The sequence below is a fragment of the Artibeus jamaicensis genome, unplaced genomic scaffold (assembly GCF_021234435.1).
Source record: "Artibeus jamaicensis isolate MK-2021 breed Jamaican fruit bat unplaced genomic scaffold, CSHL_Jam_final contig_354, whole genome shotgun sequence".
Taxonomy (NCBI): domain Eukaryota; kingdom Metazoa; phylum Chordata; class Mammalia; order Chiroptera; family Phyllostomidae; genus Artibeus; species Artibeus jamaicensis.
The window spans coordinates 19,059,712-19,072,406 of record NW_026521803.1 but is presented as its reverse complement, the minus strand read 5'-3'; the positions used below and the strand labels follow the sequence as shown (position 1 = coordinate 19,072,406).

General features: G+C 42.4%; 1 pseudogene; it reads right to left on the bottom strand.

The window, feature by feature from the left end:
* Window positions 1–4,233: 4,233 nt before the first annotated feature.
* LOC128627283 (uncharacterized) lies at window positions 4,234–4,378 on the bottom strand (annotated as a pseudogene).
* Between the last annotated feature and the right edge of the window lie 8,317 nt (window positions 4,379–12,695).

Genomic DNA, 12,695 nt, shown 5'->3' with positions numbered 1-12,695 from the left:
ACGCACTTCACGGGCACGTCGGCCTCTGTGCGATCTCATGACCCCAGCAAGCTTTTCCCTGATGGAGGACGGCGGTCAGGGGTCTGAGTACGGGTCTGGACCCCGCTTTGGTGCTCCTAATAATGCCTGCTTGGGCCCAGATGTGGAAGACAGATCAAACGCAATACACCTAATAAGCAAATAAAGCCATTCATTACATAGTGTATTGGAGGGTGAAATGCTGTGAAAAAGATCCAACCAGAATAGGGTAAAAAGTGTTGGATGTTTTTAATATGTGGGGCAAGTTTACATTCAAAATAGAATGGCCAGAGTTTCTTTAAAAACTGACAAGCAATTAACATGTGACCTAGCAATCATACTCTTGGGCATTGATCTTAGAGAAATGAAAATTGCATTCACACAAAAACCTGTATGTGAATTTCCACAGCAGCTCTATTTGTAATAGCCCCAAATGGGAAACAACCCATCCTTCACTGGATAAATGATCAAACAAATTGGCACTTCCTCACCATGGACTACTACTCAGCAATGAAAAGGAATGAACTATTAATACGCCCAACAACCTGGAGGAATCTCCAGAGAATTATTCTGAGTGAAAAAGTCAGTCCCCAAAAGGTTACATACTATGAGATGAGTGGCTGCTGGGGTCAAAGAGGAGGTGGGGCCATAGGGAAGTGGATGTGGCTATGACAGGGCAGTACGAGGGGTCTTGTGGGGATGGCAATGTTCTGTATCTTGACTGTTATCAATGCCAATGTGGTATTTGTGCTATTGTCCGATAGGTTTGCAGGATGTTACCACTGGGGCAACAGGGTAAAGGCCAAGGAGATCTCCTGTATTATTTCTTGTAATTACATGTGAATTTACATTTGTGTCACAATAAAAAGTGTAATGAAAAAATAGGGTGGCCCAGGTGGACCCAATGAAGTGACATTTGAACTGAGACCATAAAGAAGTGGAGGAGGCAGGTGGGTAGACAGGGTCTCTGGCAGAGGTTCTACTGCAGAAGAACACGGGGCATGTTCAAGAGGTACCAGTGGGCAGTGTGAGCGGAAGGAGGGCACAGGAGATGCGCAGAGGCGCAGCTGGGGCAGACCCCAAGGCCCTTGTGGGCACAATAAGGGCCTGGGCTTGGACTGCTGGTGGTCAGGTGGGCAACCAGTGGATCGTTCTGAGCAGCAAAGTGACGTAGGCCAACTTGTTTTAACAGAGTGCATGACTCCCCTAGGCGTGTGTGTGCACTAGATCTTTGGTAACATGTACAGGAACTTCTCAAAGGAGCATTGCTTCCTAAGCCCTGAGTCTACACTGGTGACTCACAGAGAACACATAACACAGTTGGGGATGGGGGTCATGAAGGTGAAAATGAGGAGCCGCCCAGTGATAGGGACCTCAGGTTGCAACTTACTCATTAAGCCTGGGGGCCTGTGGGAGGCAGGGTGGGAAGGCTGGTGGTTTAGTACAGAAAAAATGAAAATGCCCCTGTGGGTGTCCAGGGCATCTGCATGTATGTCATGGAGGATTTGAAGGAGCAACACATTCTGCAGGAGGTTTCCAGCACTTGGTTAGGTGTTGGGAACCAGTGCCTAGTCTCAGCAGTACACGGGGGATAAAGGTGGCACAGTCACCATAGCAAAAAAAAAAAAAAGCGAGCAGATAAATAAATAAAATAGTAACAAATCATAATGAAGCAAGCAAAGAATGGGCTGGGAGGGTGTGTATGAGGGGGGGACAGCAGCGCTCCCTCAGGTAAGGTGACAGGTTGAGACACCCAGTGGGAGGAGTTGGGTTGAGCAGAGGAGAGCCTGTGCAAATACTCTGAACTGGGGAAGAGATGGGATAGGGTCCAGAGGCCAGGCACAGGCCCCCATCACGCCATTCATCCCCTCCCCACTTGGCCTCTTCCGAGGACAGGACTTCGTATCCAGGGCACCAGCCTCACGCTCCAGCCATTTCTCTTACACAGCCATAGAGCCAGGCTTGCTGGTTCTTCAGTAGTGCCCAAGAAACAGTGGTGATTTCACATATTTTCCTCTGTAACATACCAGATGCTGGTAAGAATGAGGAATTGTGGGAAATATAGAAAGGCTGTCTATTTGAATCTGAGTCTACGAAAATATGCCTGCCTCTCAAGCTGCTGACCCACAGATGGTATGACCGCATAGCCCAGAAGGCCATCGCAGCCAAACTGGTCTCTTAGGCCGGAAACAGGCATGGGAATCATGACGATGGAGTGAACCAACTTTAACAGAACATGCACACCGTGCCCATTAGTTTCCCAAGGCTACTGTAACAAAGTACCACAAACTGGATGACCTAAAACAACAGAAATGGATTCTGTCACAGTTCTAGAGCCCAGAAGTCTGGAATCAAGGTGTCAGCAGGGACATGTTCTCTTCAAAGTCTCTAGAGGCTGATCCTTCCTTGCTTCTGCCAGATGCTGAGCACCCCGGGCACTCCTTAGATTACGGCTGCATCGCTCCAACCTCTGCCTCCATCTAGCTGCACAGGGCTGTCTTCCCTTTGCTTCTCTGTGTCCCTGTGTCTTCACATGATACTCTCTCTCTGTTTCTTCACAGTGTCTTCCCTCTTCTCATAAGGACACAAGTCATATTAGATTAGAACCCACCCTAATGACCTCATCCTAATGATATCTGCAGTGACCCTATTTCCAAATAAGGTCATGTTCTGAAGTACTGAGGGTTAGGCCGTCCACATATCTTTTGGGAGAACACAACTCAACCCATAACGCAAATGACAGGAAAGAAATAGCGGTCGGAAAGCACTGGGCAGCTGTGGAATTGCGTCTCAGATCTTGCACAAGAGAAGCCTTTCTGTCATGCCCACATCCTGGATTTGCTAACTGTGAATCACTCCCACTAACACCTTTTAAAACTGCTTTGTTCTGAGTGCTCCCACTTGTTACTGATTTCATGTTAAAAGTATTTTTACACTCCAAAGGCTATGGGGCATCTCTGTTAATGGTGCGGTCATTTATGGTCATGCAGAGCCAAATGACTGGTCTTCTTCCCATCCCTCACCCCAAGCCCATCATGCTTTCCAGATGGGAAGTAAGATAGGTTAAGGCCATGCCAGATCATGAAAGACCAAGGGAGCCAGCAGGACCTGGACTGGCTTGGGTAGGCAGTGTGTAGCCATCCACTCCCAAGCAGGCAAGTGATGTGGGAAACACAGTCTCCAAGGCCAGGCGGGGCAGGATAAAAGGGACAAATCAGAAGGCATCTGAACTAAAGTGACGGTGAGAGGGTCAGGAATTGGGAATCATCAAGATGAAGGTGCAAACAGATTATTTGATGCTGTCAGCCTTGGGGAGACAAAGATGAACCTTGGGCCCTGGCTGGTGTGGCTCAGTGGGTTTAGTGCTGTCTTGCAAACCAAAGGGTTGCTGGTTCAATTCCCAGTCAGGGTACATGCCTGGGTTGCGGGCCAAGTCCCCAGTAGTGGGTGCTCAAAAGGCAATCACATACTGATGTTTCTCTCCCTCTCTCCCTCCCTCCCCCTCTCTAAAAATAAATTTTAAAAAATCTTTAAAGATGAACCTTGGAGTTCCTCTTTAGGAGAGAGTGAGAGTTAAGGTACAACAGGTTGGTCAGTGATGAAAATAAGAGCTTGCAGGAAAAATAAGGGAGGCAAGCTTTAAGTAGAAGGGGAAGTCAATGGCTTCAAACTACAGAGAAAAGTTTGTGCCAGTTATGGTAGGAAGGCCTGCTTCTCTAAATGTCCCCTCATCCTCCTCAAGAATGGCTTGTAGGGTCCCGAATATCACAGCCTCCCCAGGTGACCACAGGGCCTCTGAGACTAAGGCTAAATATCCTCAAGATTCTATACCCACCTTTCCTATATCTTCACCAGAGCCAGGGGCAAAGGAATGGGCTGAAGGTGAGAAGTGGGCTAGAAAGGACCCTGAGGAGGTGGCCTGGCTGACCTGAAATGGCTGAAGTCCTGGTCCGCGCGCAGACTTCCTTGTTCTAGTGCCATAACATTACAGCTGAATCCATTTAAAAGAGGACGGCAAATACACAAATCATGACCCCCAAATTCCATCAACTCCTCACAGGAGTTGGAAATAATTATACTATGCCTCAATACAACCAAGATCAGGAATAAACCTGGAATACTTTCATTTAGACTCTAGTTCATTCATAGGCTTGCTGCTAAATTAAAAGCTTGAAATAATTATCTGTTGTAAAAATATGAGACTCTTGCTCTTCAAATAAGTAGATTTTGAAATGTTAGGAATTATTTCAAAATGCTTTTTGAAAACATTTTCTGTTTCTGATCATAAAAGGTCAAAGTTACATTGTCATGAACTGGAGTTCTCCTACACTTGATCTTAGCCAAAAGGCCAAGAAGCAATTCATATTTTTTGAAATTTCACTTTTTTATTAGTACTCATTCATAGCCAGAATAATATCATGCTTAAAAATAACACAATGAATTTCTTTAGAAATATATTGTTTTTAGGTGGAACTTCCAGCTATGAATGACTGGAGGTGAACAAGTCCTCTCCCTTAAATGTAAAACTGAGTATAATTATAAAAAATCTATCATTTTAGGGCTCTGGCCATTGAACACAGGTGAACAGCAATTGAGAAACATTCAATCACAAGGAAAGATCTACAGAGATTCAGGGAACGACAGTGTGAACACGCAGGATTCTTAACCGGAACTGACTCCCTCCCCATCCCTGCAGGGTCGGCCTGGTTGTTCTGTAAGAACAAAACTCAGTGTCTAAAATATCCAGTTTTCAACAAAAATGTATGAGTCCTGCAAAAGAAAAATCCCAGAAAGTGTTATCCATAGTTGGGAGAAGAAAGTCAGAGGAAACTCTCTTTGAGTAATCTAGATGTTAGATTTAACAGACTTCAAAGCTGTTATTTTTAAGTATTTTCAAAAATTAAAGAAAAATTAAAGAAAATTTTATGAAAATGAATCAACAAGAATGAATATCAATAAAAATAAAATAATTTAAAAAGTACCAAATGGAAATTCTAGATTTGAAAGACACAATAAATTTGAGATATCAGAAGGAATCAGTGAATTTGAAGATGGAATAATAGATTGTTATCCAACTTCAAGAATAAAGAGAAAAAAGATCAAAGAAAAATGAACAAAATTTCAGAGACATGTGGAACAATATTAAGCATACCAACTACAGAATGGGAGTCCCAGAATAAGAGGAGAGAGAAAAGGCAACAAAAAATTTTAAAGAAATAATGTCTGAAAACCTCTCCAATCTGGTGAAAGCACCAATCTATGAATTCACGAATCCCAAGTGGAAAGAACACAGAGATCTTTACTCAGTCACATCAAACTCTGGATGGCAGGAACAAAGAGGAAGTCTTGAAAGCAGCAAGAAGAAAACTAATCATCTAGAGAACAATACAAATAATGGCTCGATCTCTTCAGAGACAATGGAGACCAGAAAGCAGTGGAATGACATATTCAAAGTACTGAAAGAAACAATTGTCAGCCAAGAATTCTGTATCCAGCAAAATGATCCTTCAAAAAATGAAAGTGAAATAAATATATTCTCAGATAAACAAAGACTGAGATAATGTGATGCTAACAGACATGCCTTACAAAAAATACTGAAGGAAGTTCTTCAGGATGAAAGAAAATCACTCCAATTGGGAACTTGAATCCACAAGAAGAAATAGAGACTAAAAATGGTTAACATGCCCGTTTGAGAAAACATCCTAGGAACCGGTTTGGAACAAAGTTTTTTGAGGAGTGCATTAACCATTCTGTCCCTAGACTTTTTCGACCTACCGTTGTCCCATTAGACACTCCGGACATTGAGCTGCAGCGAGGAGCCAAATTCACACCCTCCAGCCAGCCCTGCGTGCTTCAGACTGGCCACTCCCACTGTGCAGTAGGTCCTGTTGCTACTGTTTCTCCTGATTAATACGGACTTTATACAACTAAGTGGAAGTCACGGGGAGATTCCGACAGCAATCAAGGACCTCAGCTCAGTCTTGGATGTGTTTTTCTGGCAATGGCAACCAGAAGTTTTGTTTTGTCCCTAGTTCAGTTGTGCCACTAAATGGATTTTACCATCCTCTAGGTCCTCCTGTGTTATTCTTCAATGTCTAATATATCAAATCCTTAAAACTATTAGTCTGCCCATTCACTTCAAAGCTCTAGACTTACAGTCAACAGTAGTTAATGGTGAAATTTAAGAGTAGTAAATTTAAAATAAAAGTAAATTATAAATAACTTAAAATTATTTAAAAAATAAGTTTAAATAGCCCTGGCTGGTATAGCTCAGTGGATTGAGCACAGGCTGTGAACCAAAGGGTCGCCAGTTCCATTCCCAGTCAGGGCACATGTCTGGGTTGCAGGTCCCCAGTGGGGGCCACATGAAAGGCAACCACACATTGATGTTTCTCTCTCTCTTTCTCCCTCTCTCTCTAAAAATAAATAAATAAAATCTTTAAAAATATAAAATAAAATAAGTTTAAATAAATTAAAATTAACCACGGGAAAAAGAAGAAGTGGTTAAAATGTAGGTAATTATAAAAGGCAATGACTATATACATTTCTCTTTTATTCTATTATTTCCTTAAATGGCACAAGTTTATATAAAACAAGTGTATTTGGGGGTTTATAACGTATGTATGTGTTAATATATATGATACTAATAGCACAAAAGTGAGGGTGTGGTGGGGAGAAAATGAAGTAATGTTGGAACAAAGTTGCTATAATTTACTGGATTAAGTTAGTGTTAACCCAGGTAGGTTGTGATACGTTAAAATGCGTACTATGGTTTCTAGAGTAAATAACTCAAAAATATAGTTTAAAAATAAATGAAGAAATTAAAATACAAAATTATTTGTTTAACATTAAAAGAGAATAAAATAAGAACAAAGATACATTAGGAAAGTTAAAAAACAAATGGCAAAATGATACATATAAATCCAACCACGTTAATAATTACACTAAATGTGAACGGAATAAATATTACAATAAAAAGTCAGACATTGTCAGACTGGATAAAAAGGCAAAGCCAACTGTGTTGTCTGCAAGACACACGTTTTCAATTCAAAGTAGGTTGAAAGCAAAAGGATGTCTACCTTCACCACTCTTATTCAGCACTACACTGGAGAGTCAAGCCAGTACAACAGGACAAGAAGGATCAGCCAAGTGTGTTACATGTGAATTAGAAAATAAAAAATAAAACTTTTAAATCACAGAAAGCATGATCCAATATGTAGAAAATCTTAGAATAAAAGATCAATAAACAAAGTATCAATTCTTCTCTTGTAATTACAATGAACAGTCTAAAACTCAATAAGGTCCAAACGAATAAAATAATTAGAAGTAAATTTAATTTAAATGCAAGCCTTGTACACTGAAAAGTACAAAACATGAGAAAATAAAAAATCTAAATAAATGTAGATGTATTCTATCTTCATGGATTAAAAGAAACAATTTTATTAAAATGGCAGTGCTCCTTAAATTGACTAACAGAATCCCTATCGAAATTCCAGCCGAATCTCTTGTGATAAATGACAAGACAACCCTAAAATATATATGAAAATGCAAAAGACCTAGAAGAGCCCAAACAATTTTTAAAATAACAAATTTGAAGGACTCACACTTGTAACACTTACTACAAAGCCACAGTAATGAAGACATATAGATTAATGGAGCAGAATTGAGAGATCAGAAATAAATCCATATATTTAAGGTCAATTGATTTTTAACTAAGGTATCGGTTCAGTTAAAAAAGAATGGTCTTCAACAAATGTTGCTGGGATAGTTGGATATCCATATGCAGAACAATGAACTTAGACCCTTATTTCACAACATACATAAAAGTTAACCCAAAATGAATCATAGGCTTAAAAATAAGAGCAAAAACTATAAAACTACTAGAAGAAAACATTGTAGAAAATCTTGGTGACCTTAGGCTGGTTTAGATTAGAGTTCTTAGATATGGAACATAAAGCACAGTATGATACCAAAAGAAGCAATTAATAAAGTGGACTACATCAAAATTAAAAACTTTTGCTCTTCAAAAAGTATCACTAAAAAATAAAAAAGATGAACCACAGTCTATGAGAAAATATTTGTAAGTCTATGTCTGGAAGAGAATTTGTACCTAGAATATATAAATTCAATATATAATTCAATTTTATAATTCAATAATAAATCAAAAAACAATTTAAAATGGGCAAAAGATTTTAACAGCTATTTCACCAAGAAGATATTTAAGTTACTAATAAGGGTACAAAAATGTATGTCTGCCCAAGACTTGTCTGTAAATATTTATAACAACTGGGCACTGGGGGCTGGCTCAACACCTGTTCTTGCTTCTAGGGCTTTCTGGAAGGATGCTGGGATGCCCTGCTGTGCTGAAATGGATCTGTACTGCACAGACCAAAGCTACTGTGAAAGGCTGTAGTGATGATGGTTAGAGTAACACTGTTACATAATCTATTCCTGGAAACTATTGTACTCTGTTCCAATAACATCCTCTGCTGTTCTCAAGGCACATTGATGGCCACCATGTTACCTGAACCTCACTCATTCAGTGGGCAAAATTCTCTCCAAGGCTGGGTTCCCCTGGCCTCCTAGAAACCTCCTCTCCTCCCCTGGGTCACCTAGCCCACCTCTTCATACCCTCACAATATCCCAGGTGGCAATGGCCTGAGCAACCTCACCTGGAAGGGTGCATCTGGGCTGGTTAAGACAGAGCCCTCCTACTCTTCTGATCTCTGTCTCTTTGAAACAAAAAGATACATTGTGCCACCATGACCTACCTTATAAATAGAAGAAGAAGAGAGAAATGAGAGCTTTTACTATGATTGAGCTCCATTGCTGAGACTATTAAAAACCAGTGAAAAACCACAGTAGCCAAGGAGGAAGGAGAAAAGTGGTTTACTGAGCTTTGCTGAAAAGCAGGAATTTCTCTCATGGGACAACTTGCTTGGAAATAGAAGGAACTGCAGCTAAGACATGTGATTCTCATTACCAGCTACATCCTTTCAGACAGGAGGCAGATATAATTGGATCCGTTTTTATTTTAATTATAATTTTTTGGCTTTAAAGACATCGCCAATGGAAATCTGCAAGCCACCACAAATGCCGCCATTGCAAATTCCCTGGATTTTAATGTGGCCTGGATTTCTTTCAGGAAGGCTGAGGCCACACACCACAATTGATACTTGTTGTTGTTACAGACCTAGAGTTTTCCCCAAAGATGAGCTGACTCCTTCTCTTTCTCTTCCTTCTTCGGTATTTCCTTTTGAAGCAAGGAGAGAGATCTTTTAGATTTTGTCACCCCTCCACAACACACAGAAAAGAGAAGGAAGCCTTTAAAAAAAAAGATTTTATTTATCTATTTTTAGAGAGAGGGGAAGGGAGGAAAAAAGAGAGGGAGAGGAACATTGATATGAGAAAGATGCATCAACTGGTTGCTTCTCATACTCTTCAGTGAGGGACCAAACCAACGACCCAGGCATGTGCCCTGACTGGGAATCAGACTGGTGACCTTTTGCTTTTCGGGGCAATGCCCAACTGAGCCACACCAGTCAGGGCAAGAAGGAAGGCTTTTGTGATCCAATTGCAACAGCGCGGGGTCACAGAAGGCTTCCTTTTGTTTTTCCACCTCTCCAACCTCCCTAGAGTCCCAGACCCAGGAATAGTCCTAAAAAGTACTTGAAATTCAAAGGCAGGCTCTTAAAAAGTCACAGAGCACACCAACCCAGCACACCAACACTGTAACACTCCTGGGGTTAAACCTTGTTTGAGCTGTTTTCCGCTCACTCTCTTTCTATCAAAGACATTCTCGGCAGAATCGGAAGGAACCCTGGGAAGGTCAATCCTGAGCCCACAGTAGGTGATGAGGGCAGGGTCCCAGGCACCCATGCAGCGTGCAATAGGGCCTCACGCCCAAGTCCCTGGGAGAGGAGCCGGTGGGTGTCTGAGGTTCCTTTGCCAGTCCTGGATGATTGATGGCTTGTTGAACAAAGTCTGCACAGGAGCAAGGCAGGACCCACCTTTCTTTTGAAGCTGAGCAAATAAATATAAGGAGCACAATCTATGTCACTGTCACAATTTTGTTTTAAACTGAAATTCAGGTAAAAAGAGTTGTGAGTGTGCCCCAGTGTTTTGCTTGCTCTAATTTGCCCTGTGCTCAAATATCGTACTCACATTCACTATGATACAATTCAGCAAGTTCCACAACGACTTTTCCTATCATGACTAAATCTCTGTTTAGAGAAAAAAGAGAAGGATCTTACAACCATCGTTCTCCAAACACACACTAATACAACCCCGGCTGGCAAATCATGCAAAGGAGTTTCTCAGTTTCTGAGACGTTTGCATTTTGTTTCCTTATTATAGAGATATTGGAAGCCTTTCCCCTGAAGCTTCTTCTGAAGAACTTGAATCCCGTCTCTCATGGTTTCCCAGATTCTCTTCTGAATTTGCTTCTCCTGGCTCCTGCCCCCAAACATATGTAAGGCCCAGGGGTAAGGAACTGAGGAAGGAGCTAGCTCGTGCAGACCAAGTAATGGCTCCCCAGAGACGCTCTCCTGGGACCCGGGACTATGTTATGTCACATGGCAAAACAGAATTAAGGCTGCAGGTAAAATTAAGTTTGCTAGTCAGCTGACCTTAAAACAAGGATATTATCCTGTATTATCCAGGTGGACTTAACAGAATCTTAAGGGTCCTTAAAAATGGAAAGAGAGGCAGAAGAAAGAGTCAGAAAGGGAGATATTACCACCACCCTCCAAAAAAGAAATATGGTCAGAGCAATGCAACATTTCTGGCTTTAAAGATGGAGCCAGGAGTCCATGAATATGGGCCAACTTTAGAAAATGGAAAAGACAAGGAAACAGATTCTTGCCTAGAGCTTTCAGAAAGGAATGAAGTTCTACCCACACTTTTATTTTAGCCAAGTGACACACCCCTGGACTTCTGACCATCTTCTGAGAAGACAGTAAATCCAATGTGTACAAAAGATGCAGTATTACTACTGTCTTCGTCCTCTGAGTGAAAAGATGTCGGGGGTTCCGAAAGTCGGAGCAGGGAGGGCGGGGACAGGGGACTCTCAGGGGCGGGGGACAGGTGGGCGTGCCATCCTGAAGGCCTAGCACCACGCAAGTCACCCCACGCCCTTCTGCCTCCCTTCTTCAGGTTTTGATTGGCCCTTACGCTTGCATAATATTTAATCAATTCTAATCAAATACATTTAATCCATTCTGATTTAACTGATTCTCAAATCAATATTTTTGTTTACATTTTAACATCTATAAAGCAAGGGTACATCTTACAGTCTATGGTGTATGAATATGTTCCTGCTCCTTGGCATCAGTATCTGGGAACATGGTGATGCTGGGAACTGTGTACATCAGAGTCACCTTCCCAGGGGATTACAGCCATCTCCATTTGACTGTTCTTTGACATTTTTGTAGGGCCCTGTGGTAGTGTTGTACTGCTGCGGTGACAAATTCCCTCAGACTTCAGGGCTAAAACAGTACAGATACACGATCTCATGGCTTTGGAGGTCAGAGTCTCACATATGCGTCCCACTGGGCTAAACTGAGGTGCGGGCACCTCCTTTTTGGAGCTGCTAGGGAGAGTCCATTTCCCGCTTATTTGGGTTGTTGGCAGAATTCAGTTCCTTGTGATCCTAGGACAGGATCTAGGCTGAGGGTTGTGTCACCTTCTACAGGCTGCTGCTTTCCCTCCCTTGGGGCCCCCTTCAAAGTCAGCAATGGTGGGTTGAGCTCCTCTCACAGCCTCCCGGACACAGTCCCTTGCCTATTTAAGACGACTGATCCCAATACCTCAACCAGCAAAAGCCTTCCCTCAGATGGGAAAAAAGGGACTAAAACTGTGTGTAGACTCCACTTTTTAAATAAACTTCGGCTAGAAGGATACACAAGCAAGTGTACTGGGGATGGCAGAGGATGCTGAATTTCCTCGTGAATAGAAATCTCGTAGGTCCTCTTGTACCCATCTGAGCTTGGTGAGAGTAAGAGTGAGCAAAATTCCTCACGTTTACTCAGACAAAGAAAGAACCCTTGGCCGAACCGCATATTTTTATCTAAAAGTGAGCTCGTGTACACACACATACACATGCACATGCACACATACACACATACACATACACACTGTCCGGGATGGTGTTCTCTCAGCACTTCTTCCTCAAAGGCTCCCCTCTGCTGCCACATCACTGTGCTCCTCAGGCACCGTAAGCACATTGTCTGACTCTGGAGACCTCTCTGGGTCAAGCCGGACATCTCTGCAAACACACGTGTGAAAGCCTTGGGAGGGACCCAAAGGCAGGGGTCTCCATTTTCACTAGGTAGAGCCCAGCTCCACCTGGGACCCAGAGAGCACATGGTTCCACACGCCCCACCTCTGGACTTGCCACTGGGAATCTGATACTTCACAGTAAGTTCTCTGAGGACAAACTGATAAGGGATTTGGAAACTTCCATGGTTTTGGGGTTGGATGTTTCCCCCAGCTGCGGAACCTACTGTGCAGGGTGGTCAGTGGCTGGCCCTGCACAGCCCCAGCTGCAGTGAGGGTTTAATCATACGGACTCACCAGCCTTCTCTGGAGAGGAATCTGGTATCCTGGCTTCACTGAGGATGTTTAGAAAGAGAAAATGATGGCACTTCGTGTGAGACAGAGAACCTACAGACAAACTG